General features: G+C 45.7%; 1 long non-coding RNA gene across 2 annotated transcripts; it reads left to right on the top strand.

Moving 5' to 3' along the window:
* On the top strand, window positions 1-27,817 carry LOC132539384 (uncharacterized). Of its 2 annotated transcripts, none has more exons than XR_009550634.1 (5): window positions 1-134; window positions 11,849-11,950; window positions 14,423-14,488; window positions 25,348-25,453; window positions 27,424-27,817. It is a non-coding gene; the product is annotated as an uncharacterized LOC132539384 (long non-coding RNA). The 2 variants fall into 2 exon arrangements; XR_009550633.1 differs by lacking the exon at window positions 1-134 and adding an exon at window positions 3,787-4,009 and having other exon boundaries at window positions 27,418-27,817.

Here is a 27,817-nt window from a genome sequence, read left to right as displayed (position 1 = left end):
TCTACCCAGCCCCGCCGACACACAGGCTCTAGGGTGGGGTGGATCATTGTAAGAGGCCCATTCCTGGCTCTGCCAACTCTGATGAGCCGACTGTGGGCTCAGCCTGGACTGGACTAACAGAGATCTCACTCAAGGTGAATATTTCTGATTCCAGATCTTTTCACTTTGGCTCCACTGGAATTATGTCATGAAACAGGAGCTCTCCCAACAACCATTAATGACGTGGGTGAGAGCGAGTGAGCAGGGCCTTCCTGGCATTGCCCATGGCAGGAATGATTCCTGGACCCACTCAGACCCTTTCAGTTTAGTCATCTCTCTCTCTCTCTCCTCTTCTTCCTCTCCTTCTCCTTCTCCTCTCCTCCTCCTCCTCCTCCTCCTCCTCCTCCTCCTTCTTCTTCTTTGCCTCCAGGCTTTTATTGCTGGGCCCGGTGCCTGCACTATGAATCCACAAATCCACTGCTCCTGGTGGTTGTTTCTTCCCTCTTGTTGCCCTTGTTGTTTATTGTTTTTGTTGTTATTATTACTGTTGTTATAGCTGTTGTTGTTGCTGTTAGATAGAACAGAGAGAAATGGAGAGAGGAGGGGAAGACAGAGAGGGAGTGAGAAAGATAGATCCCTGCAGACCTGCTACACAGTGTGTGAAGCAACCCCCCTGCAAATAGGGAGCCAGGGGCTCGAACCGGAATCCTTATGAAGGTCCTTGTGCTTGGCGCCATGTGCGTTTAACCTGCTGCGCTACCACCTGGCTCTCTCTCTCTCTTTTAACTTTCTTATTTTTTAAAATTATGATTAACTTTAGATAGCAATAGAGAGATTCAGAGAGACAAAGTGGAAGAGACATAGCACAAAACCTTCTTCAATGCAGTGGGGGCCGGGCTTGGACCTGGGTGGCACCTGCGACAAAGCAATGAACTAGCTCAGTGTACTATTTCGCCAGCCCACGGCCGGCCATTTCTCAGTGCCCACGGGGAGTGCTGCTTGGCACAGATGTCCAGCCAGGTGGCTGCACACAGGGTTAGCAGCAGGACTGGTTTACCTGCAGATGATCAGTGACAGACCCAGACAGGGAACTCCTGTGTCCCAACATGGTGACATCAGCCAATATCAAGGTGCCTGCGGCCACTTTCATATGGGGGCAGGTTACACTTTAGGACTCAAGCCAATTGTGTGTCATTGCAGCAGAGTTTGTTTTCTTCTTCTTCTTTTTTTTGGTGGTAGTGATGGAGTATATAACAATACCAGGTTAATGCACACTTTTTCATTTCCTTCTTTCCTTCTTTCTTCCTTTAATTTTTTAAAAAGCATTATTTATTTTCCCTTTTGTTGCCCTTGTCTTTTTATTGTTGTAGTTATTATTGTTGTTGTTATTGATGTCATCATTGTCTCCGACAGGACAGAGAGAAATGGGAAGAGGAAGGGAAGACAGAGAGGGGGAGAGAAAGATAGACACCTGCAGACCTGCTTCACTGCCTGTGAAGTGACTCCCCTGAAGGTGAGGAGTTGGGGGCTGGAACCGGGATCCTTCTGCCAGTCCTTGTGCTTTGTGCCACGTGCATTTAACCCGCTGTGCTACCGCCCGACTCCCTCTTCTTTTAATTCTTAAAAATTTATTGAATAGATACAGAGAGAAATTGAGAGAGAAGGGGATAGAGCGGGAGAGTGAGAGACACCTGCAGCACTGCTTCACCACTTGTGAAGCTTCCTCCCTGCAGGTGGGGGGCTGGGACTTGAACACCGTAATGTGTGCACTAACGAGGTGTACCACCACCTGGCCCTTTATTTTATTTTGTTTTTTAATTTATGGTCCCAAACCAGGGCCTCATGAAGTGCTTTTTTGTTCAGGGGGGGGGGGAGAGAAAAAGAGACTCCACAGTACTAGAGTTTTTCTTAGCACTATAGTGTACTGGGGGGAAGAAAGGCCAAGATGACTGTCTTCCCGAATTGTAGATTCGCTATATTTAAACTCAACAAAGAATTGGACAAGTAAAGCATGACTTTTTTTTTTTTTTTGCAACTGTAAGCTTTTATTCAGAAAAAGTGAGAGCACAGATACTGGAGGTCACATGGAGAGAGAAAGAGAGAAAGAGAGAGAGAGGGAGAGAGAGAACAGATACCTATATATTTGATGTGAGGGCAAGCAGAGAGAGTGGGTGCTCAATGGCAACTGACTTATAAACTTCTTCTTTTTAAAATATTATTTATTTATTTATATTCCCTTTTGTTGCCCTTGTTGTTTTATTGTTATAGTTATTATTGTTGTTATTGACATTGTTATTGTTGGATAGGACAGAGATAAATGGAGAGAGGAGGGGAAGACAGAGAGGGGGAGATAAAGATAGACACCTGCAGACCTGCTTCACCACCTGTGAAGTGACTCACCTGCAGGTGGGGAGCTGGGGGCTCGAACTGGGATCCTAACACCAGTCCTTGTGCATTGCGCCATGTGCGCTTAACCCGCTGCACTACCGCCCGACTCCCTGACGTATAGACTTCTAAGGCTCTGTCTTCACTTCATTTCTAAGCCACATCCACACCTATGATAACTTCTGGGTTTCCCCTTTAGGTAAGGAGACAAAGGCTGACTTCCTCTAGTGTTCCTGAATTCTTCTCCTTCTCATTGAGAGGGCAAAACAAAAGTTTCTGGTCACAGAATTTCCTGATCCCGATGGAACTGGGATCCAGGGCCCTTTGTCATCTTCCACTAATAGTGGCTCTCCCATATGGTGCTGGGACTTGACTCTCACTGAATGCATGGAAGGCAGATGCCCTGCCCAGTGAGCTACACCTTCAGCCCTGCCTTTACTATTTCCATCTGTCAGGACTCTCTGATGTAACATGTGGCCTGCTTCCTTCCCCACCTCTCCTCAGACATCTTCTATCAGTCTTAGAATCATAGTGATGTGAGGCTGTCCTCCAGTGACATCTCCTCATCTCTATGTCTGCATAGAATCTTCTGGAAAATTCTGGTGCACCTCTAGAGAAGCATGCATTTGAGGGACCCCAGTGAGCCTCACCATATTCAGTCTCCTCCTCTGGAGAGCAGCTGGAAGTCACGAGTGGCTGAAAGCTAATGAACACGTCAAAAGTGACAGGTGACCCTCCCTTGAACAGGGCACTTTGTACGGACAAGGAGGTGGCATGGTCACTTTCACGCCACACGCTTGCTTACGAGACTCTGGCCTCCACCTGTGAGGCTCTGGATGCAAGGTCATCGGGAGAGAATGAAGCCAGCTTTTTGTCATTCACAGCAGTGACAGTTCATGAAGTGAGTCACCAGGGAAATGAATCAGTGACATTGCTTCAGGGGACACAGAGTCTGAGCTCCCGCGAGTCTCTGGCACCTCGATTTTTTTGTCACCCAATCGATACATAACCTTGTTTTATGAGCATTTCTGTGTAAAGACTCCTTATTTAACACATGGCTGATTTATGAACATTGAACTCCTGGCCAACAGCTCTCTAACTCACGCCTGAGTGGAGCTCATCTCTCCAGGGTACGTCCCCGGCCTCCAGTTGAGGACACAAGACAGCTCTTCAGCCCTGCACAGGGATTCTTTGTAAACAACAAAAGAATCTCCAACAGAGAAGCACAGGAGTTAGAAAAGCAGGACGCTACCTGGGCTGCAGAAAGAACACTTTGCTGATGGAAGTGAAAAAGAAGGCAGGGCATCCCATCTGCTGCAGCCAGAGCTGGGCTAGTGCAGACTGGGGGCTCCTTCTCCCCCATTCTGAAGGCTCTGCATGTGACCTTGAGGGCACTGTGAGTGCCCAGTCTGGGGGACACATCCAGCTCAGCAGGTGCAGAATCTACCCACAGGGAAGATTTTAGCCCTGGAGTCGGCGGTGGGCTGGTGGTGGCAGTGTTAGTGGCAGATGCCACTGTCACACCTCTTATGTGGGTCACCATGTTCTTCCACACCTTGTCTTCCCTCTGTCATCCATCCTAATAGCCCCCAGAGGATCCTGGCCTGTATGGGTGAGGACATTAGCTCAACACAGCTCTGCTGAGGTGATCTTTCAGTCATTGTGTATTTTGTGGAATCTTCTAGAACTTTTCAGCATCAGAAAAAGACTATAGAGGGGCCAGCCAGGGGCTCAGTCGTGGGGTGCAGTACTGGCACATGAGGCCTGAGAATTTGATCCTCAGCACCTCATAGGTCGGCAGTGAGCAGTGCTCTGGACTTTCTCCTTCTTTTGTTAATGAGACAAGATTTATAAAAGGAAGGGCTGAAGGCATCATGTTGAGTGAGACGAGCCAGAAAGAGAAAAGCACAACACCAAATGAGCTCACTTTAGGGTGGAACTTAAGACTAAAGGACAGCAAGGGAGAACAGAAGGGGAATCTTGGAACTGGTGTGGTGTACTGCACCAAAGCCACGGACTCTGGGGAAGGGGGTAAAGGGACAGGGTGCAGGGATACTGTGGTCCAGTTGTGTCTCCTGGACAGCAGCCTAGGGGAGATGAGAGGCTGTGCCTATGTTAAAGACTGTATTGTAAACCATTAGCTCCTCGCCAGTAAAATAAAATGGGGGGGGGGTGTTGGTGAAATAGCTCTTGGATAGTGTGCCGCTGTGCCATGTACATGGTCCAGGTTCAAGCCCAGCCCCCACTCCACTGAAGGAAGCTTCAGTTCTGTGACATCTCTCTCTTATTTATTTATTCATTTATGATAGAAATAAAAATTGAGAGGGGAGAGAGGGAGATCTGCTTCTCTACTTGTGAAACTTCTCCATTTCAGGTGGGGACCAGAGGCTTGAACCTGGGTCCTTGAGCATTGTAGCATGTGTGCTCAACCAGGTTCACCACATCTGGTCTCTTTCTCTGTCTCTCTTCCTCATCTATCATCTATCTATCAATCATCTATCTATCTATCTATCTATCTATCTATCTATTTATCGATCATCTGTCTAAAAAATCTTAAAGAGGGAAAGGACAAGGAGGAAAAATGCTTTTTAGCACAGTAGTTCCCCAAATATTATGTAAAATAACTTCATCCAACATTATTACCTTATAACATGGATGAGAAGAGACACTTGGCACTAGGAGATGACTCACCTGATAAAGTACATGCCTTCCACACATGAACCCAACACCACATGGACAATTTCTCCACCACATGGAGAATTTCCATGGATGGTGGAATAGGGCTGCTGTGATCTCTCTTTCCCTCTCTCCTCTCTAAGAAGTAAGGGAGGCATCCTCTGTGATGATGTTATAGGTGCTCTAGTGTTTGTCCTCCTGGGCTTCTTCCCCAGCACCACATGAAAGAACCAAGAAGGAACAGTCGAGGGCTGACAAAATAGTTTACTTGAACAGTGTGCTGTTTTTCCATGTACATGACCCAGGTTTGAGCCTGGCCACCAGTGTGTTGAAGAAAATGGTGCTGTGGTCTCTTTTATTCTCTCTCTCTGTGTGTCTTGATATAGTCATCATCATCACTATCATAATCATCATCACTATCATCATCATCATCATCATCATCATCATCATCAACCAGCCAGGACTACAGTCTGTGTACTTCCCCTTCCCCTTGTCTCCTGGGCTTTCTCCTCCCACATTCTCCAGCCGTGCACCTGCGACTCAGAGTGACTGTCAAGATGGGTGTGTGTGTTGCCCTTCCTGTCCAGGGTGGGGTCCCTTCTTGTCCCCTGAGCTGTGGGGATAGACTCTAAGCACCTGTGACCTTGAGCCACACACAGAAATGAGAACATACAGTGGCTGGATGTTAGAAATATCAGTGTTCCTTCTTGGGACATTGGCTGATGCTCCAGAACCAGACAAATGCCAGATGATGTAACACTTGTCCCTATCAGCCCTCCAGGGGAAGATTGGCTTAGAGTGATTCAAGTGCCCTAGGCACTCCGGATGGCATTGAGTCAGGACGTACTGTGGTAGGACCTACCTACCCATTAACAGATGGTCTCTGTAGCTGTCAGGACCTAGTTCTTTAATCTGGCTTAAACATTAGGTCAGGTCTCCTCTGTCCTTAAAATGAAAGGGCGCAGGACTTTTTGTTGTCTTGTAAAACCAGCTCAGCCTTTTATCCAGGTGGCCTGCCCCTACTCCTGATGGCTTACAGAACCCAGCGGCTCCCTCTCTGCTGAGTTGCACTAGGCCAATTCTTGGGGGTAGAAGGCTGTCCTCCACTTTGCCTGCAGTCACCTCCCTGATGTGTAGTCTCCCCAGTGGCTGTGCTCCCCCCCCCACTTCTGTTCTTATCATCTGTTTGCAGCAAAGTTGGGTTTGCCTCTTAGTCAGATGGAAGGACCCAGAATACCTAGCAGGCCAGATGGTCCCTTGCCTTGTTCTGAAAATGGTAGCTCAGTGACTTCGATGCTACTCCAGAGCTTGATAGAAGAGGTGGGGGTGTGTATGAAAGTGCTCCAGGTCACTGGTGGTTAGAGAAATGCAAATGAAGCAACAGTGAGATGCCACTTTATAGCTGTGAGGATGCTGTACACTAAAAATATTTAGGACAGAGACCACAAATACTGGGGAGGGGTGGTGAGGGGGAAAGGGAACTTCTGCACTGCTGGTGGGAGTGTAAATTGCTCTAACCCTTGTGGAGAACAGTCCGGAGAATTCTCAGAACTTTAGAAATGAATGTATCCTATGACTCAGCAATTTTTCTCCTGGAGAATTTACCCCGAGGAAACAAAAACACCCATCAGAAGCGATCTATGTTCATAGCAGCACCATTTGTAATAGCCCAAACTTGGAAACAGCCTAGATGTTCAATGACAGAAGAGTGGCTGAGAAGAATGGGATACATGTGTATCTGAAACAGCCCAGATGTTCAATGACAGAAGCGTGGCTGAGAATGGGATACATGTGTATCTCAGCTCTTTAAAAGCGATGAAGTCATTTCCTTTGTATCATCTTGGATAGAACTTGAAGGCATCGTGTTAAGTGAAATAAAATAAAAAGAGAAGGAAAAATACCAAGTGATCTTACTTATGGGTGGAAATTAAGAAGTAAGGACAGAGAGGGAAATTTCAAAGCAAAATTCGGACTTGATGTGATGTATTGCATGAAAGCAAAGGATTCTGAGAGGGGTGGGGAGACAGCAAAATATTTATGTGAAAGATTTTCATGCCTGGGGCCCTGGGGTCCCAGGTTCAATACCTGCACACCAGTGTAAACCAGAGCTGAGCAGTGCTATGACCTCTCTGTATGCTTCTCTCTATCTCTCGTATTGAAGTAAATGAAATATATATAAAAGAAAGCAAAGAACTCTGGGAAAGGAGAGGGAAGGAGAGGCAGAGGGAGCCTTGAGGAGCCTGTTGCATGATGCATGGGGAGATGAGTAATTGTATCTATGTGTTTATACTATGCACTGTAAGCTATTAACTCCCCAATAATAAAAACGAAGAGGTTGGAGATCTTGAGCTCATTGCATAGCTCAGAACTGAGGGGCAGACAACCTCACCAATGTGTCCTGGAACCTCACCTCTCCAGAGCCCTATCCCACTAGGGAAAGATAGAACAGGCTGGGAGTATGGATCAACCTACCAACACCCATGTCCAATGGAGAAGCAATTACAGGAACCAGAACTCCCTCCTTCTGCACCTCAAGAACAATTTTGATACTTACTCCCAGTGGGGGAGTAGTGACAGGAGGAAGAGGATATGAGGGCTCTGAACTCCAGCTCCATCAGGACCCAGAGAGAGAGGAGGGATATTTGGATGTAGTAATAGGGTTATGTGTGGCTTAGAGGGGAGAGGAGACTGGATCTGGAAGAAAAAGGGGGAAATTATGTACAAATGTAGACAGATAGTTGTGGAGTTGATGGTTAACCCATGTCTGCAACCTTGGGAGAACTGCTTGAGGCTTGCAATGGAGGAATTGGGGATTCAGAACTCTGGTGGTGGGAACAGTGTGGAATTGTACCCCTACTGACATGTAATTCTGTTAATAAATGTTAAATCACCAATAAAAAATAAAAATAAAAGAGAGAAGGATTGAAGCCCTTTCAGATGAATATGAGTGTGATTGTGGGTCATACAATATGAGCAATGGGACTCACAAAAAAGGAAGCCTTAGCCCGGAGCTGCAGAGCAGCCAGAACTTGTCTCTCAGGGGCTGGGAGTCCTGGATCCAGGGTACAAAGCCACCACAGGTGAAGACAGACCACTGTGGAGCAGGCAAGGGCAGCATCATGCTTCAGCACACACCCTGTGTGCAAGAAGTGGCTCCCAGGTCCTGCCCAGATGGGAGAATGTACTGTGACAATGAGCCCTCAGTCACCTGGGCCAGACTGAGTCCCCACTGGGTCAGACCAGGGAGGGGGTTGACAATTTAACTGAAAACAATTTACAGTAAGCTTAGACTCTTCCTTTCCTTCTCCACCTGAACTGGTCTTTCTCTGGGATCAATGGAGGGGGGTTTGAATTGAGCCCACTAACATCAACGCCAGGCCCCTAGTGTCCAGCCACCGCATCATGTTCTCTCTGGAGTGTCAGCCAGTTGGGTTGACTCAGGAGAACAAAGCCATCACTTCTCCCAAACATCTGTGCAGGGACAGAGAGGCTGGTCCAACTGTCTTCTCAGTTGGCCTTTGCATACAGACCTCACACCCAACTGTCCACATACAGACTGTCCTGCCCCTACACTTGCTGCTCAGTCCTGAACCCAACCTGCCCATGAAGGAAACACAAAACAATCATTTGCACATTTTCTGAATATTGTGACAGAGGTTCACAAATGCCTTCTCATATCCAATGGCATCCAGGAAACACAGAGCCTGGAAGAGGAAAGAAGGAACGAAGGCAGGCTGCTTTGCCACAGAGCAGGGCAAATCAGTGTACTCTCAGGTCAGCAGTGTCTCCCCAGCTCCCTGAGGGTCAAGGCTGCCTCACTCCTCCATTCCTGCCAGGCTCATCATCTGCTTCAAAGCAGCTGAGAGAATTGATGCTCCGCCTCACGGAAGTGACACCACTTCACAATGTTAGCTTCCCAGCAGCCCCCACAAATAAACGACGGGCCTGCTTTTTGCTACAGAATGTAAGGAGAGTCTAGTAAAGTCATCGTTTCCCCTTCTTTTTAATTTTTTATTTATAAAATGGAAATATTGACAAGACCATAGAATAAGAGGGGTGCAATTCCACACAGTTCCCACCATCAGAACTCCGTATCCCCTCCCCTTCCCTGATAGCTTTCCTGTTCTTTAACCCTCTGGGAGTATGGACCCAGGATCATTATGGGGTGCAGAAGGTGGATGATCTGGCTTCTGTAATTGCTTCCCTGCTGAACATGGGTGCTGACAGGTCGATCCATACTCCCAGCCTGTCTCTCTCTTTCCCTAGTAGGGCAGGGATCTGGGGAGGTGGGGTTCCAGGTCACATGGTGGGGTCATCTGCCCAATGAAATCAGGTTGGTATCATGATAGCATCTGGAACCTGGTGGCTGAGAAAGAGTTAAGATATAAAGCAGAACAAATTGTTGACTAGTCATGAACCTAAAGAGAAGAATACTGCAGGTGAAGATTTGGGGTCTCCGTTTTGGAAAAAGCTAGTAGATCTATTTTAGGTATATTCCAAGGGGCCCATGACCCAACTAGTTTTTTTCTGGGCATCTAATATACAGGTGACCTAAGTCATTGTCTGGGGCGATGGTGTCATAGTTGGGAAAAGGACTAGAAAACTGGATCAGGGAAGAAAGTAGCTCCCAAATATGGGAGAAGTATATAAATATTGTTAACTGTGAACTGCATTGATTTGATCTGGGGCCCATAGTCAGCACAGGAGCCTATGTAACCTCTGCATCCCTGTAGGTCTGAGCTTGCATCCTGTGGTCATGGCTAGCAACATTCCAGGATGCTCTTATTTCAGGACCCATCATCCTCGGGTGATAGGTAGAGTATGTTATCCAACCTCCCTTCAGAGAATGGAACATTCCCTACTTTTTTGTTCCACATTGAGGACAAGGTCCTATAGGGGCCCACAAAGGGGTCTGTCTCCCCTTCTGCTGTATCTCCACAGAAAACATGGGTTTCTGCTAGCCTGCTCTTCCAAGCTTCATTTTCTTCTCCAGTCGTTATCAGCTGAGGCTGTGTTCTTAGATCACTGTGCACTGGTGGTGCTCCAGGCTCTTCTGGAGAAAGGTAAATTTGGAGAAAGAGAAAGATGGGAAATACAGAAAAAGCAAGTTAGTCCTTTTTCTGGGGAAGAAAATGAAGCTAATTGTAATGATTTAGAACAGAAATCTACTTGAGATTTCATTATGCTGTGACTGAGGTTTGCTCTTTCAAAATGTATCACTAGGGTGAGTCTTAAAATAACAAAAGCAATCAGAGATGAAAGCAGAAGAAAATCCTAGATATAAAAATATATATACAACTATGGGATTCTCCAAGGAAAAAAAGAAATAAGAATAAGACATTCACCCGCAACTCCTGTTGGTGAGGCCAATATTCATGTCACTTTAAGACACTTGGCCTGCTTGTTATCCACCTGGATTCTGCTCCTGAGTTCTGCCCATGGGTGAAGTGATTTAACATTATTCTCACTTAACTGCTCTGTCTTAGACTTCTCCTTGATGCCTATATTCCAAACTATATTAAGAGTTTTTACACAGTGCCATTATAAAATATCACAGAATCAAATGGAATAAAAGAACATTGTCCAAAATATCTCACTAGCATTTCATCTATGTTTCAACCTCTTTCCAAAGGAAAAAAACTTCACTCAAGCCATGCTGTGGTCATACACACTATTAGATATGTATTCAATATAGTCACAAGCTGACAACAGGTGAATATGGACTGAGAGGTGGCAAGTTCAACCCCTGAGAATTTTTCCATAGCTGGATTGAAACTTTGCAATTCTTCAAAACTGGTGCAAAGGGAAAGTTTGATGAAAGAGACCACAAGATAGGACTTAAGGTAGAGTCCTTCATGACTCACTGTGAAGCAAGCCCATTAAGCTGATGCTTTCTACCCTTCACTAACTTTGAGCCACTCGTATATTCGGTCTGATAAATCTACTGTTTTCCTTGGTTCTGTGTTTCATCAGTTTTCCATATGTCCCATTGCTTTATTTTGGGGGCAAATTTACCTGAAAGGATATATAACATCTGTTTAGATATGATGTAGATTCTCTAAATGGTGTTCTTGGTTTTGTAATTGTTTCTGTTTCCTATCATTAAGTCATGTAGTGCTTGGCTTATAAATTCAAGATCTTGAATCTTTATGAATTGAAGTGTTCTTCTTAGTTTCTATTTTCTTTCTTTCTTTTTATTCATGTTTTTTTTTTATTATTTATTTCCCCATTTGTTGCCCTTGTTGTTCTTTTTTTATTGTTGTAGTAGTTATTATTGTTGTTGTTGATGATGTCGTCATTGTTGGATAAGACAGAGAGAAATGGAGAGAGGAGGGGAAGAGAAAGACAGACACCTACAGACCTGCTTCATCACCAGGGGCTCGAACCGGGATCCTTACACCGGTCTTTGTGATTCACGCCACATGCGTTTAACCCGCTGTGCTGCCGCCCGAGCCTCTTCTTTCTTTTTAAAAACTTGTTATCTTAATTTTATTAATTGGATAGAAACAGCTAGAAATCGAGAGGGAAGGGGGTGATAGAGAGGGAGAGAGACAGAGAGACACCTGCAGCCCTGCTTCACTGCTTGTGATGCTTTCCCCTTGAGGTGGGGACTGGGGGCTCGAACCAGGTCCTGGAGCACTGTAACGTGCACTAGTCAGGTGCACCGTCTATCCCCTTAGTTTCTCTTTTCTATCCCAAATGATCCCAATCCTAGTATCTATCTTTCTGTCCCTTTGTTCAAACATTTCCTATGAGAGATTCTGGGACTCTTCCTATGTCAGTTGATCCTTTTTTTCCCCCCTACTAGGTTAAGAAGAAAGTCTGGACATCTGCTGCTGGGCCTCTGTGCTCAACTGTTCTAGAATCGAGACTGTAGGACTGAGGTATCCACCAACCTGACAATCTAAAGGTAGGGAGAAGGGGACCACTAGAATCAATTGCTAACTGCTCTGAGCATCAAGAACTCCACGGCATCACCTTCTCACAACTCAGAGAGTGTCTGCACAGACACACCATCATTGCCTTGTCCCCACTTGACTGCCCATGTCTCTCACTAGTGACCTTTACCGACCTCATCATAGTTTCCAAGTCCTTCTCATATTGGGATAAATGGAGTGAAATTAGCAGAGCTTGATATTATTGTCTAGTTAATAGTTTGGAAAAGGTCATTTATTTATTTTTTCCTTCAAAATATTTTAATTTATTCTCACTCACCTGCCTTTTGAAATACACACAGCATGTCTCTCCACAGACGGTAGGAAGATTTTGTTTGGAATTACTTGCACTGTGCAAACTGGCCAGTTGTAGCATGGGATGCCCTTTTATTGCCCAGGTTATACTGTCTAAATGCTGCTAGTGAATAGTTCTTGGTAAGAGTGATGATAATATTTACATTGATAATTGCCATTCTCGCTAAGCGTTTAGAGATAAAATACTTTCTTCTTTTTTTTTTTTTTATTTACTGCCTTCATATTCAGCCTCTGGATTCTATCAGCAATTCACATGTTATCTGGATGGGGGTCTAGGGAGTTGTGTGTTTCATCACATTGGCTGGAAGTAGTGATTCTCTCATCTTCTTCATCTCAAGTCTCTGTTCTTAATTTCTGTGTAGTGTCTGGAACTATGTAATTGAATGATGGTAATTTCTCATTTCTAATTTGTTTTGCTGTAGTTTCTTTCTCAGTTCTTTGATTACATCTGGCAGAGCTGTTAATTCATCTTTATAGTGCATCCCTTTTTGTTTTACTAAACAATACTATCATTTGTCTGGCTGTTATTTGCTTCTATTATCTGCTGCTTGGTGTCTTTTTCAATTCCATGCTTTGAGTGACACTTACATATTTCTTTTCTTTCTTATTTAATATTGAATGAATTCAATATTAAAATTTAATCTCTCCAGGTACCTCAGACAGTCCCAGATGGAACATCTTTATTTTTATGATTTTTAAAATGATCTACACTATAAGGTTTGCTAGACATTTGGGAGATCTTTTATTTTATTGGTAATATTCATGTAAACTATTCATGTGTTCTGAAGGTTTGTTAGACATTTTTTATTTATGAAGACAGTATCACCAAATGACCAATGGTGTCCTGAGGGCATTCATAAAGTCGAATTTCTGCCACATTTGTAACTATTTCCCCACTGTGAAAATAAGTAGCCCCTGAGCACCAGTTTTACAGTCGTCATTGGGATAGATTGAAAAACTGCCTCCAGTTTACAGCCACACCACCCTGAACACGCCCGATCTCATCTGATCTTGGAAGCTAAGCAGGGTCGGGCCTGGTTAGTACCTGGATGGGAGAAACTGCCTCCAAAGATGCCCAACTCCCAACCCCTGGAAACTGAGAATATCACTTTGTGACAAAAGAGATTTTGTTGATATGATGAGGTTAAAGGAGGTGGCATAGCAGGTAGAGCACAGAACTTGCAAATTTATAAATAAACAAATACATACATATATATATATATATTTACATTAAGGATCTTGAGATAAGGGAATTATGCTGCTAGATTTCCCTGTGTGCCTGTGCAACCAAAGGTAATGAAATGCTACTTGGCTGTTAAGAATGTCATGTCCTTCACCTCATCTTAGATGGAGTTTGCAAGAGTTACATTCAATGAGATAAGCCAAAGACAGAAAGATGAGCATGGGATGATCTCACTCAAAGGCAGAACTTAAGAAACAAGGACAGAAAGGGAAAACACAGAGTAAAACTTGGACTGGATTTGGTGTGCACAAAAGCAAAGGACTCAGGGAGGGTGTCGGGGAGAAGGGAGGAGCTTTGGGATCCTGATACATGATGGGGGAAGAGGACCTGAATTGGGGGTGAGAGTATTTTGCCATCACCTATCAGGGGGAGATGGGACCCTGTACCCAGGTGTCAACAACTGTGTTGCGAACCATCAATTCCCCAGTTAAAAAACAATAATAAGAGAGGAAAATAAGAGCAATTTCCCAAAGAAGAATGCAATGTGAACTCTGAGGAAAGAAGAGAGAAGACAGGGCCAGAAAGTAGAGATGTGTGTACAGAGCTGAAAAAGATGACATTCTCCCCAGAGTCTCATAAGGGAGGGCAGGTCAGCTGACACTTTAACTGCAGCCCCACAAAACTCAACAGAAACAGCTCCCAGAATATATGTATGTTAAATAAACTAGCTCCTAATAGTCTGTTACAGCGTTGCTGGGCAACTGTTAATACTGCAGTTACATGGCTTGACATCCTTTCCTTTCCATCTTAATCCATCATAGAATATTGGTATTTTTGATCTTGACTTTGAAAGCACAAGTCTATAAATGCCAGTACTGACCTGTTGGAACATATATTTAATATTTTGCCTTTTTTGTAAATGTAACCCAGTGCAACGTATCTTCGCCAGGCTAAGTCTTCTCAAATCAATGTTTTTTTCTTGATCTTGAAGTTACCATCCCTTCTTTCTGCTCGGGTAAGTTTGTCTTTGTCAAGTCCTTTATTTCATTTTACCTTTTTTAAAAAAATTAATTAATTAATTATTCCCTTTTGTTGCCCTTGTTGTTTTATTGTTGTAGTAATTATTGATGTTGTTGTTGTTGGATAGGACAGAGAGAAATGGAGAGAGGAGGGGAAGAGAGAAAGACACCTGCAGACCTGCTTTACCACTTGTGAAGCGACACCCCCCCCCCCCGCAAGTGGGGAGCCGGGGACTCAAACCGGGATCCTGACGCTGGTCCTTGCACTATGCTCCACTTGCGCTTAACCCACTGCGCTACTGCCTAGCTCCCTCATTTTACTTTTAAAAGTCCTTTATTTTATATTTCAAAATAGTTCACCTTCATTATGGTTGCTGGATAGTATACTTTGATTTTTTTTTTTTGCTTCCGATCACAAGACTCTGCTTTAATGCCGTAGCATTTAACCTCTCTCCTTTTCGTTATGTCAGCTAATGCTATGCTTTCTGTCTCACTGAGGTGTTCCTCATTGTGTGATGTGTGCACTGTGATATTTTTGAAGTAGTGTCAGGGAACACTGTCACCTTTTCACATAGCAATTTAAATGCATAATTATGCAGTTATCTAAGTAAAAATCCATCTATTTGACTCCTTAAAACTGGATGTTTAATGAACTCCATAAAACTGAATGTTTCTTAGATGCTATCTTTTCTTATGCTTTCAATTGTTTCTTGGTCTCTGTTAATTTAGTCTTACATAATCAACCAAGATTGAGGCTATATTATTATGGTTATTTTTAGTAACTGAAATTTAAGATGTATGCTTTTCCTTCTCTTGTGGTTACTTTTAGTGATTTGTTGTTTAGCAGATATTTATTGAGGAACTACTTTGACTGAGAATATCACTGTCTAACAAAACTGATTTTGCAAATGTGACTTTGTTAAGGATCTGGAGCTAAGGTGCTGAGTTCAGGACTGATGTGACAGTGGTTCCTTGTCCCAGCCAGGACTATTTTAACTACTTAAAACACCGCCCACCACCACCATCTGGGATGGGGGGAGGCACACAGTTCTCTCTCTTTTAAAATTGACTTATTTATTGCATAGTTACAGTGAAAAATTAAGAGGGGGAACACTAGAGGAAAGAGAAAGAGAAAGAGATACCTGCAGCATGGCTTCACCACTCATGAAGCTCCCTCCCTGCAGCTGGGGACCAGGACTTGAACCTGGGTCGTTGCACACTGTAGCATGTGTATCCAACTGAGTGTGTTAGTACCCAGTCTCCAGCATGCAGCTCTCAGTTCAGCGTCTGAAGAGAGGGTCACGGGTTGAAACAGGTCCCACCAGCTCTTCTCTGGCCCTGGGGTGAGGGGAAGCATGCTGCTTTTAGAACTGGCAACAGTCCCCAGTCCCTGTCCCTGCTGGCCCCACCCTTCTGAGGGGCTTTGCTTTAAGGACTGAGAATTGTGGGAGGTGAGGGAGCTATAGAGGCCTTCAAATCCTCTCTGATCTCCCCAACCCCCAATCCCCAATCCAGCTTCTGGCTTTCCTGCCTTACCACACACCCCTTGAAGGCTTGACACGCTTGGGGGAGGGCTGTGGTCTGAGCTAACTGACTCCTGGTACCCTGCAGTGGCAACCCATCAGATTCCCTCTCATGCAAAAGTTGGCATGGAGTTTGGCTTTGTGTGGTACTGGGTAGTGGGCCCCCACTTTGTTGAGTTTTAAGATGACCCCTTCCCCCCTCACACACAGTTTGAAGGAAAATGTTCTCCTGTGTCAGAGACCACACAACACGAGACCCTGGGGTTTGCTCTGTCTTGGGGCTGAGGTGGTGATGAAGTCTGGAGCTCTCTGTGTCTCCACTTGAGGAAGAAGGATGGCTGATCATGTGCTCTGTCATCCTATCATCCCACCTCCCCACCACCACCATGGGGTCCCACTTAGCTAAGTGGTGTGACATTGGACTGGCAGGGCAAATGCATATAAGCATCAGTTCCTGCACACCAGGAAAACAAAGGTCCTCTGCTCCACATCATGGTATTAATGGGGATTAAATCAGACAGCGGGCAGGAGGCACCTGGTATCAGGTGCACCTGCAAGGCGGTTCCCTTTCCCCTCACCTGTGCTCCCTCCACCCTTGGGCGGGGGCTGCTAGTTCCCAAACACAACCCTTGGACCCAGACACCCGCACTTGAACTTGACCTTCCTAAAGCTTGTGAACATGCCCTTGAGCTGAGAGAACTGTTGTTCTGGCTCATGTAGAAAAAAAAAAAAAAAAGAAAAGTAATATTTGCTAAAGATTTGCTCTTGCACTGTGAATGCTCAGCCTCACATCAGTCAATGTGCAGAAATGAACAAAGACTGAATTTCTTGCACCAGATAACCAGACAATGGTCGCCGAAGCCTCTGAGACAAGCCCTGACATGTGCCCCTCACTGGGCGGTGTGGGATGGAGGCCTGTGGTGTTTCTGTCCAGGTTCTGACATTCAGCGTGAGGTGACAGGCACCCTCCTTGGCATATGGCCAGGCTCTGTCCCCCCTTGTGGACAAGTGACTGGGAGACCAGGCTGTGCATAGGCCTCTGTGTGCCTCGGGCGGGACACTGTTTCTTGCCCCTATCTCTAATGGACTCGTAGAAAGCCCTGGGGGAGTGGGGGCAGGCAGTGGTGAACACACCTGGTTAAACACACATTACAGTGTACAAGGAGCTGGTTTGTACCCCCAGTCTCCAGCTGTAGCAGGGAGCTCCCAGAGTGGTGGAACAGTGCTACAGGTTTCTCTCTCTCTCCTATTCCCTCCTGTTTCAATTTCCCTCTATTCTATCAAAGAAGAAGGAGGAGGAGGAGGAAGAGGAAGAGGAAGAAGAAGGTGGAGAAGAGAATGCAAGCTCTGGGGACCAGGTGGTGACATACTGGTTGAGTGCATATGTTACAGTTGACAAGGATCCAGGTTCAAGCCCCCAGCCCCCACCTGCAGGGGAAGCTTCAGGAGTGGTGAGGCAGGGCTGCAGGTGTCTCTCTCCCTCTCTATCTCTCTCTCCCTTCTTGATTTCTGGCTATCCCTGTCCAACAAATAAAGGTAATAACAAAAGTAAAATAAGGGAGTCGGGCGGTATTGCAGCGGGTTAAGCGCACGTAGCGCAAAGTGCAAGGATGGGCGAAAGGATCCCGGTTCCAGCCCCCAGCTCCCCACCTGCAGGGGAGTCACTTCACAAGCAGTGAAGCAGGTCTGCAGATGTCTGTCTTTCTCTCCCTCTCTCTGTCTTCCCCTCCTCTCTTCACTTCTCTTTGTCCTATCCAACAACGACATCAATAACAACAACAATAATAACTACAACAATAAAACAAGGGCAACAAAAGGGAATAAAAAAATAAATATTTAAAAATAAATAAATAAAATAAATATTTTTTTATTTTTTTATTTTTTAAATATTTATTTTATTTATTTCCTTTTGTTGCCCTTGTTGTTTTATTGTTGTAGTTATTATTGTTGTTGTCGTTGTTGGATAGGACAGAGAGAAATGGAGAGAGGAGGGGAAGACAGAGAGGAGGAGAGAAAGATAGACACCTGCAGACCTGCTTCACCACCTGTGAAGCGATTCCCCTGCAGGTGGGGAGCCGGGGTTCGAACCGGGATCCTTATGCCGGTCCTTGTGCTTTGCGCCACCTGCGCTTAACCCGCTGCACTACAGCCCGACTCCCAATAAAATAAATATTTTAAAGACAATGTAAGCCCTCAGGGAAATGGACATTCAGCTAGGTGTCAACTGAATCCTTTCTTCTGGAAAAAAAAAATGGACACACAATTTTTTTTTAAAACAGATTTTATTTATTTATTAATGAGAAAGATAGGAGGAGATCCAAAGAACTAGACATCACTCTGGTACATGTGCTGCCAGGGATTGAACTCATGATCTCATGCTTGAGAGTCCAGTGCCTTAGCCACTGTGCCATCTCCTGGACCACAAAAATGCACACTCTTCAAGGTCCAGGAAGACAGACCATAAAATAGCAAGGAGGAGCATGATGTTTTGCAAAAGACTCGCATGCCTGAGTCTTGGAGGAGGTCCCAGGTTCAATCCCCAGTACTACCATAAGCCAGAGCCGAGCAGTACTCTGGTCTTTCTCTGTGTCTTTCTCTGTGCATCTCTCTTTCATAAAAAAAAATAAATAAAGTATTTAAAAAAAAAAAGAACAGTAGGGAGGTATTTTAATCAAACACGTTCATTTCTTTTCTAAGACTTAATTATTTAGTGAGAGACAGAGAGTTCAGAGCACCTCCCTGGCCACTAGTTCTGTCCACTTAAACGGGGTCCCCACTTCTGCCTGAGTCACAGCAAACCAGGGCCTCTCTCAGCTCCCTTCCCCACTCTGCACTCTGTAAAAGAACATCAACCTCTCAGTCTTATTTATTTATTTATTCCACTCAGTTCCAAAAATATCTCAAAATTCAGTTGTGATGTTTTTCTGCCCCCCCCCCCCAGTAAGTTTAACCTAAGAGAAAGGTGGACAGTAGAATATATATGTATATATGTTTAATATATATGTATATATGTGTATGTGTATATATATATATTCTGGATAGAGACAGAAACTGAGAGGGAAAGGGGAGATAGAGGGTGAGAGAAAAAGATACCTACAGCACTGCTTTGCCACTCCTGAAGTTTTCCCCTGCAGGTGGGGACTGGGGGCTTGAACCTGAGTCCTTGGGCAATGTAACATGTGCACTCAACCACCACCTGGCCCCAGGCAAACTTTTTTTTTGCCTCCAGGGTTATCACTGGGGCTCAGTGCCTGTACTATGAATCCGCTGCTCCTGGAGGTTATTTTTTCCTTTTTGTTGCCCTTGTTGTTTATCATTGTTGTTGTTATTGCTATTGTTCTTGTTGGATAGGACAGAGAGAGATGAAGAGAGGAGGGGAAGACAGAGAGGGGGCGAGAAAGATAGACACCTGCAGACCTGCTTCACTGCTTGTGGAGAAGTGACGCCCCCTGCAGGTGGGGCGCCGGGGACTGGAACCGGGATCCTTACGCCTGTCCTTGTGCTTGGTGCCACATGCGCTTAATCTGTGGCACTACTGCCGGGTCCCCACAAACTATTCTTTATTAATGTGTTCCAACACTTCTTCCTTTTTCCCCAGGACTCTTTAGTACTACTAGTTTGTTTTCTTTCATTTTTAAAACAATATCTTATTTATTGGATAAAGGCAGAAAGTGAGAGTGAAGGAGGAGATAGAAATGGAGAGAGAGGGGGTCGGACTGTAGCGCAGCGGGTTAAGCGCAGGTGGCGCAAAGCACAAGGACCCGCATAAGGATCCCAGTTCGAACCCCGGCTCCCCACCTGCAGGGGAGTCGCTTCACAGGCGGTGAAGCAGGTCTGCAGGTGTCTATCTTTCTCTACTCCTCTCTGTCTTCCCCTCCTCTCTCCATTTCTCTCTGTCCTATACAACAACTACGACAACAACAATAATAACTACCACAATAAAACAACAAGGGCAACAAAAGGGAATAAATAAATAAATAAACAAACAAATAAATAAATAAATAAGAAATGGAGAGAGAGTAAGACACCTACACCAGCCCTGCTTCACTGTTCACAAAACTCCCCCTCCTGGGGCTTGATTCTGAGTCCTTGTACATTATAACATGTGTACTCAACTGGCTGTGCCTGGGACCTGTTCTCATTTTTTTTAAAAAAAGATTTGTTAGAGAGAGAAAGAGGGGGAGAGAGAGGAATAAGGAGGAGGAGGAGGAGGAAAGAGAAGAAAATAGGAGAGAAAGGGAGGGAAGGGGAGGAGGAGGAGATGGAAAACATCGCTCTGACACACACCATGGGTATGTTTCATTGTCCAGACGACCTCGGACTCGACCAGGCCACCCGGCAGGATGAGGATGACACCCTCTCCCTGGCTGGTTTTCTTTTCTCCCTGACATTTTAAAAACGTATTTATCTATTTATTTTGTTGCTCTTTTGTTGCCCTTGTTTTTTAATGTTGTAGTAGTTATTATTGTTGTTGTTAATGTTGCCGCTGTTAGATAGGATAGAGAGAAATCAAGAGAGGAGGGGAAGACAGACATTTTTGAAAGCTGTAGGTATCAAAGTTTTGTCTTTGGGGAACTGGGACCAGCTCACATGGGCTGGGCAGCCCTATTTTGAAAAGCTCGCATGCACAGCAGGGCAGGGAGCCTCTGCTGCTGAGGAGTGTGTGTCTAGGGGAGGGACTTCCCCAAACCTCAGTGGTCATTGAGATGTACAAGCCATTCTCCTGAGAGAGGCAGCTTCTAGAGCCCACAGGCAGAGCCCTCAGTGCAGTCACAAAGGCAGAGTAAGTGTCTAAGCTCACCAATATTCTAACCCAGTCCTTTTGGAGGTGTTTGTTACTACAAGCCAAAGATCATGATTTTTGAAAAAAGATGACAATGTGGTCACACAGGGGTCCTGGGAGAGGGAGAGGTAAGCTGCTTCACAGCAACCAAGTGAAGACGGAAGGGCCAGTCAAGGTGTGTCTGTGTCCCTGGTCATTAGTCGCACTTCGGTAGAATTTTGAATGACCTGAATTGCTGGGTTTTCTTTCCTTTTTTTTTTTTTCCCTTTCCCAAGCTTAGTGAGGTCCAGAGCTGTGAGTTCTCTGAAAGGGAAGCAGTGTTGAGATGGCTGTGACCTCTTTTCTTTCTTAGAGGACTGTGTCTCTGCCCCTTTAACAGAAGCTGCAGGCAACTGCTTCATAAATATAACCAGACCACTTTTATTCAAAGGCAAGAAGCGTGGAGTTTCCTTCACAGAGGTTGTGCCCCTATAAGAATCAGAGGGGGTGAGGGTGGGGGGGACACATGATGGTGCAGCTGGTTAAGTGCGCATGCTACCATTCTCCAGGACCCTGGTTCAAGGCCCTGGTCCTTTCCACCTGCAGGAGGAAAGCTTCACAAGTGGTGAAGCAGTGCTGTAGGGATCTGTCTATCTCTTTTATTTCTCTATCCACCTCCCCCATCAATTTCTTTTTTCCCTTTTCCATTACTATAGGACAGAGAGAAATTGAAAGGGGAAGGGGTGATAGGGAGAGAGAAAGATAGACGCTTGCAGACTTGCTTCACCACTCATGAAGCATCCCTGTTGTAGATGGGGAGTGGAGGCTTGAACTCATGTGAGCCCTTCATAGTACTATATACACTTAACCAGGTAGGGTTAGGGTACAGAAGCACGCACTCACCTGAGACCATCACACCTGTCCCAGGTGGCTGGAGAGGGGGCACTCAGGTGCTGTTCAGATAAAGGTCGTCCCCTTAGCATCAGCCAATCAAACACCTGGAAGGAAGATGGAGCCGTACTCAGGCACAGAGCTCAGTGTCACCACACTTGTGTCCTCACACGCAGGACTGCGGGCGACTCGCTTCCTGCTGGGTTGGCTCTGTCCTACTACTCAGCTGCCTTCTCACCCTGCCTCTTAGGACACAGCATTAAAAGTGCTCAGTAATTCACGTGGGAGTGAGGCACACTGGCTGGAGCATTTTTTCCGGTCTGGGGAAACAAGCAGAGGTGTAAAGCCCTCAGGTGAGGATCTGACCTAAGAAAAAGCATGCAGTGGTGCACCTGGCTGAGCTTACATGTTACCATGTGCGAAGACCTGGGTTCCAGTCCCCACTCCCCACCTGCAGGGGGGATGCTTCAGGAGTGGTGAAGTAAGTACTACAGGTATCTCTATGTCCCTCTCCCTGTCTCCCCTCCACTTCTCAGTTTCTCTCTGTCCTAACAAATAAATAATAATAATAACAATAATAATAATGGGAAAAGTGGCTTCAGGGAACAGTGGATTTGTTGTGCAGGCACTGAGCCCCTGAGATAACCCTGGTGGTAACAAAAAGAAAAAAAAACTTAAGAAAAATAAGGCCTCAGAAAAGAAGCAGAAAGACAGACAGACAGGTAGATGGAGCTTCTGCTGATGCCACAGTAACTCTCTACATGATGTCACAGTTAGAACCTGGGCACATGTCACAGCCAGTTAGGGTGAGCTATCTCTCCAGCCCTCTGGGAACGTTTTTTTTTTTCTTTCTTGCAAAGCCACCCAAGAAACACAGCCTTCTAAAATAATTTTTATTTTCCTCACCATGAGATGTCATATCTGCTGGTCTTGAATGGTCACTGGAGTTTTTCCTACACAACATCACTGTGCATAGTCACACTGTTCCCTCCACCCAAAAGGCAGTGCCCTGTGTGTTTTTGGGAAAACAGACCCACATTTTAGATAGTCCTGCCCCTCCCGAGTCCCCTTCTCCTGGGTCTCACCAGGTCTCTAGTGCTGGGGCTGGTCTCCACGAGCTCCCAGATGCACACTCAACACACTGCAGTGAGCACGGTCTCATGTTCCTTGCTGCTGTATTACTGTCATTATTATTGTTATTATATACTATTGTCATTAGCCTTGCATGTGGATTGGGGGAATCTTTTCCTTTTTTCCTTTTAATTTTTGTAGAGCTGGGGGCTGGTATTTTAGCACCTCCTATGTGGTGTTGAGATGTGAATCTGGGTCAAACATTTGGTCAGACAGACTCCCTGCCAATGAGCTACTTCTCTGGCCCTTGGGGGGAAGGTTTTTAACTTGCTACCTATATTCCAGTGCATGGGCACACTGTGATTTATTGCTCCTTGCTAGGCATCTGGGGGACTTTGCATATTTTTTAATTTTGCATATTCCCGAAAGGAAGTCTTTCTGCATCAGCCACAACTGCTGGCCCCAGGGGTGAAATTACTGGGTCAGAAGATATTTACAGTGAGTGTGTGTGTGTGTGTGTGTGTGTGTATGTGTGTGTGTGTGGTGTGTCCTAGCCAGGGCTTCAGTGCTCCAGTGCTCCAGGCTGACTTTGAAAGAGAGAAGGGAGGGAGGCAGAGAGAGAGGAGAGAGAGAGAGAGAGAGAGAGAGAGAGAAGGAGAGAGAGAGAGAGAGAGGGAGATGGAGAAATAGAGGAGAGTCTGAAGCTTGCCTCATTGCTTTTGGGTCCTTGCTTCAGACTGGGTCATGCACATGGCAAAGCAGACACATTCCCCAGGTGAGTTATGACAATTACCTGTTAAGTCCTGACTCTGATCATAGAGTTAGTTACTCGATCATGATAGCAAAGCACCAGCCAAAGCAAGTGTGATCACCCTTTGGGGGTGGGGACAGACCCCGGCGATCACGGAATTGCAACCCTCCGATTACTTGCTCCTAAGTCGGAGACAGCGGCAGCTATAGATGATCTGCGACAGGTGCAGTAGCTACTTTAGATCTGAACTAAGGACGAGGCATGTACTAAGTGTGCTTAGTGCTTGCTTAGAGAGCAGATACATACATGCATGAATGAATGAAATAGTGAAGGCTAGCCTGATGCATATATGCTGTAGCCACAAAGAATGTTTTCTGGAGCTATTATAAAGTACTTGTAAGTAATATTAAAGAATAAAGAACTAAGTTTTCTAAAGAAAAAATGTATGTGGGGGAGTCAGGCAGTAATGCAGAGGGTTAAGCGCAGGTGGCCGCAAAGTGCAAGGACCGGCATAAGGATCCCAGTTTGAATCCCCAGCTCCCCACCTGCAGGGGAGTCACTTCACAGGCGGTGAAGCAGGTCTGCAGGTGTCTGTCTTTCTCTCCTCCTTTCTGTCTTCCCCTCCCCTCTCCATTTCTCTCTGTCCTGTCCAACAATGACGACATCAATAACAACAGCAATAATAACTACAACAACAAAACAACAAGGGCAACAAAGGAGAATAAATAAATAAATATTTTAAAAAAGAAGAAAAATATATGTGGCCCACAGGCACACGAAGAGCTGCTCCACTCCACTTATCATTTGAGGAGTGCAGATTAAAGTGCACTGAGATACCCTCTCCCACCTGAGAGAATGGCTTCCATCAACAAACCGGGAAAGGACAGGGGTTGGAGATGCTGTGGAGAACAGTGCTCCACCACTGGTGGGAATGCACACTGGGGCAGCCCCTTTGGAAGACTGTATGGAGAGTTCTTAAACAAGGAAGAATGGAGTCACCTTATGACCCAGTGATACCACTCTTAGGCATTTATCCAAAGGACACTCAGACACTAAAATGGACATATGTACCTCTATGTTCATAGCTGCATTATTCACAATGGCCAAAAGTGGAAGCAGCCTGAATGCCCATCAACAGATGACGGGATAAAGAAGTTACAGGATAAATATTCCATGGAATACTACTCTGCAAACAGGAAAGATGATGTTGTGTCCTTTGGGACAAAGTGGATAGAAATGGAGGTGAATGGGAGTCGGGTGGTAGCGCAGCAGGTTAAGCGCATATGGCGCGAAGCTCAGGGATTGGTGTAAGAAATGGAGGTGATTATGCTTAGAGAAATGTGTCAAGAGATGAAAGACAGCTTACTGATGGCTTCACACCTATGTATCTAGAGAACTGATAGAAATGAACTTGAAAAAAAATAGAAGCAAGCAAGCTGTTTCTATTTGATAGTATAATATTTGTATGTTGTATTTATTTATTATTATTTTATTTATTTGTGTATTTATTTATTTACCAGAGCACTGCTCAGTGCTGGTTTATGGTGGTCCAGGGGATTGAACCCGGGACTTCAGAGCCACAGGCATGAGATAGATTCTCTTTGCATAACCATTATGCTTTGCACAACAGGAGGAAGCTTTATGTTGTGATCTTGAGTGCATCAGCATGGCTGTGTTCGGCTCTTCATTGGGTCCTTCTCCTTCTTCCTTCGGGTGTCTTGTTCAACAATTCAGGCAGGTGCAGGAAGGCTGGAAGGCTAAGACCTGGATTCCACCAACCCTCACTACCTTTTTTCCACATTCCTCTCACCAGGGGAGGGTGGGGGCTATTTTTCACATCCCTGTTCTTCCTGCCAGAGGAGCCCAGTTCCTCCCTAAGAGGGAGGAGCCAGGATATGATCCCCTGAAGCAATGGGAGTCCAGTCAGCCCTGCGTTTGAGTTCACCCTGCTGAGCCACTGCTGGTGAGTCTGTGATCTGACCTGATGCCTCTGACCAAATGGGACAGACAATGATTTAGCAGTGGTGCTTATACTGGGGTCAGTGAGTTGTGCCCAGTTGCACTGCTCCCTGTGACCCTGTGACCTGGGTGTGCTGAGTGCTACTGCCCTTTTGGTCACCAAAGAAAGCCCTTGGCAAGGAGGAAAGATGTCTACAGTGCTGTTCAGGCTTGTCATGGCTTCTGCTCACAGCAGTGCTTGCCTGTACAGAGGACTGCTCCAGAGTGGGGGTCTTTGTGCTGGAGCCCACAGTGGCAGAGGGAGATGGACTGCAGGACAGAATGCCCAGTGCACCCCAAGGGTCTGCCCTGACTAAGCAGATGGGGATAGCAGTGGGCCCTAGGCCGTTCCTGGGGACGTGGCCTCAGAGTCAGAGCCTGAGAATCATGATGGAGCTCTGGCTTCAGCCACCATGCTGAGAAGCATAACAACATCAAAGTCTGCTAGAGTGACCATACAGTGACCTTGGGGCCAGGAGTCTGGGGCCTCAGAGGGCAGTTTCCATGTTCATGGTTATTAAGAGACAGTTTGGCCTGGAGCTGAGTAAGAGAGTCTCTGCACTGAGGTTCCCCAGGTGTCTCATTAAAGATCATGGTCTCAAGCTGGGAGATAGCACAGCAGTAGTGCACAGGACATGCTTAGAGACTACGAGAGGTCTCAGGATCTATAGCAGGACATAAGTTAAAGAATAAATAAAATAAGAAGGAGAGGACCGTGGCTGGGCAGTGGTGTACCTGGTTGAGTGCATATATGTCATAATGTGTAAGGACTGGGGTTCAAGGCTCTGATCCCCACCTGCAGGGGGGAGCTTCACCAGTGGGGCCAGGCAGTGGCACACCTGGTTGAGCACATAAATCCTCATGTTTAAGGACCCAAGTTCAAACCCCAAGCTCTCACTTATAAGGGGAAAGCTTCTTGAGGGTGAAACAGTGCTGAAGGTATCTTTGTCCCTCTCCCTTTTCAATTTTTTTTTGTCTCTACCCAGCTAATAATTAAATAGAGGCTGGTTGGTGGCGCACATAGTTGAGTGAACATGTTACAATGCACAATGTTCAAGCCCCAAGTCCTCACCTGCAGGGGGAAAGCTTTGCGAGTAGTGAAGCAGGGCTGCAGGTGTTTCTCTGTTTTTCTCCCTCTCTGTCTCCCCTTCCCCCTTGATTTCTGGCTGTCTCTATCCAATAAATAAATAAAGATAATACAAAAAAGTAAAAATAATTAAATAAAAGCTAACTGGCTAATTAAATAAAGGGGGAGAGAGAGAGAGAGAGAGAGAAAGGGAGACCCTGATAGAGAGAGTTTAGCCTGTTAGAGGACCAGACTCCAGATTGCACATGTGAAATCTCAGAGGCCAGAGGTTCAGTGCTAGAGCTGAGCAGGACTCTGGATAAAGGACTCTGAGATGAGAGAACTCTGATTTCTCTCTCTCTTCATGCCCTCTTATTCTCTCTAAACAAATTATTAAAGTTTCCCAAAAAATACATAGCAGGGTGATACACACAAGAGCACCGTGGATGACACCAGGCAAGCTCCTGGAAACGGGGCTGTGCTTTGATGTCTCTCTCCTCCCTCTTTATTCTGCACTCTCGCCCTTTGTCTTTCCTCTCCCCCCCCCCAAGTACATGGAATAAAAAATCTGGGCGAGGGAGACCATAAGGGAGTGTCACACACATATGAGGTCCTGGTTCCTTCTCCAGCACCATATTAAAATACAAGCCAACCATGACCTTGATTCTTCTGTGCGCTGACGTTCTTGGCTTTGCTGTGCCAGCTCCCTGTGCCCCAGTCCCCACCCACCCCCAACCCTCCATCCCCAACTGTGTTACATAACATCAGAGCTCCCTAAAGGACTCTGGGCAGCTCCTGGTGAAAGCAGGCTGCCAAATGATCCAAGGCCAGGAGACACTGCAGAGCTAAATAGGGTTTGGAAGCTGCAGAGAGAAGACTGAGCAGGGCCAGTGAGGACACTGCCACAGACCATTTGCTGGCTCCTTGCACGAATGGGGTTCCTGTCGCTGAGCCTGGATTAGGTGGATGTGAAAGGAAGACTGACTGGCAGCGGGCAGAAAACTGCAGCAGGAGAGTCTCCTCAAGACTACGCTGAGTGGAAGCTCTTGGAACAAGAAGGATTTAACCCATGGCTCCAGAAGAAAGAAGGATGCCCTTTGTGAACAGAGCAACTCAACTCTTGCTGCCCCAGCGATTACACTTAAAGTGACATGTTTATTTCTGTTTTAATAAAAGTTGGAAGCTTACGTTCTCTCGGGCACAGAAGAGCTGAGTGAGAAAGGGCATGATTAATTAAACAAACACTTGACAAAATCACTCTGC

This window comes from Erinaceus europaeus, chromosome 7 (genome assembly GCF_950295315.1).
Source record: "Erinaceus europaeus chromosome 7, mEriEur2.1, whole genome shotgun sequence".
Taxonomy (NCBI): domain Eukaryota; kingdom Metazoa; phylum Chordata; class Mammalia; order Eulipotyphla; family Erinaceidae; genus Erinaceus; species Erinaceus europaeus.
Note: the sequence above shows the minus strand (reverse complement) of the source record. Positions and strands in the feature narration are given on the sequence as shown.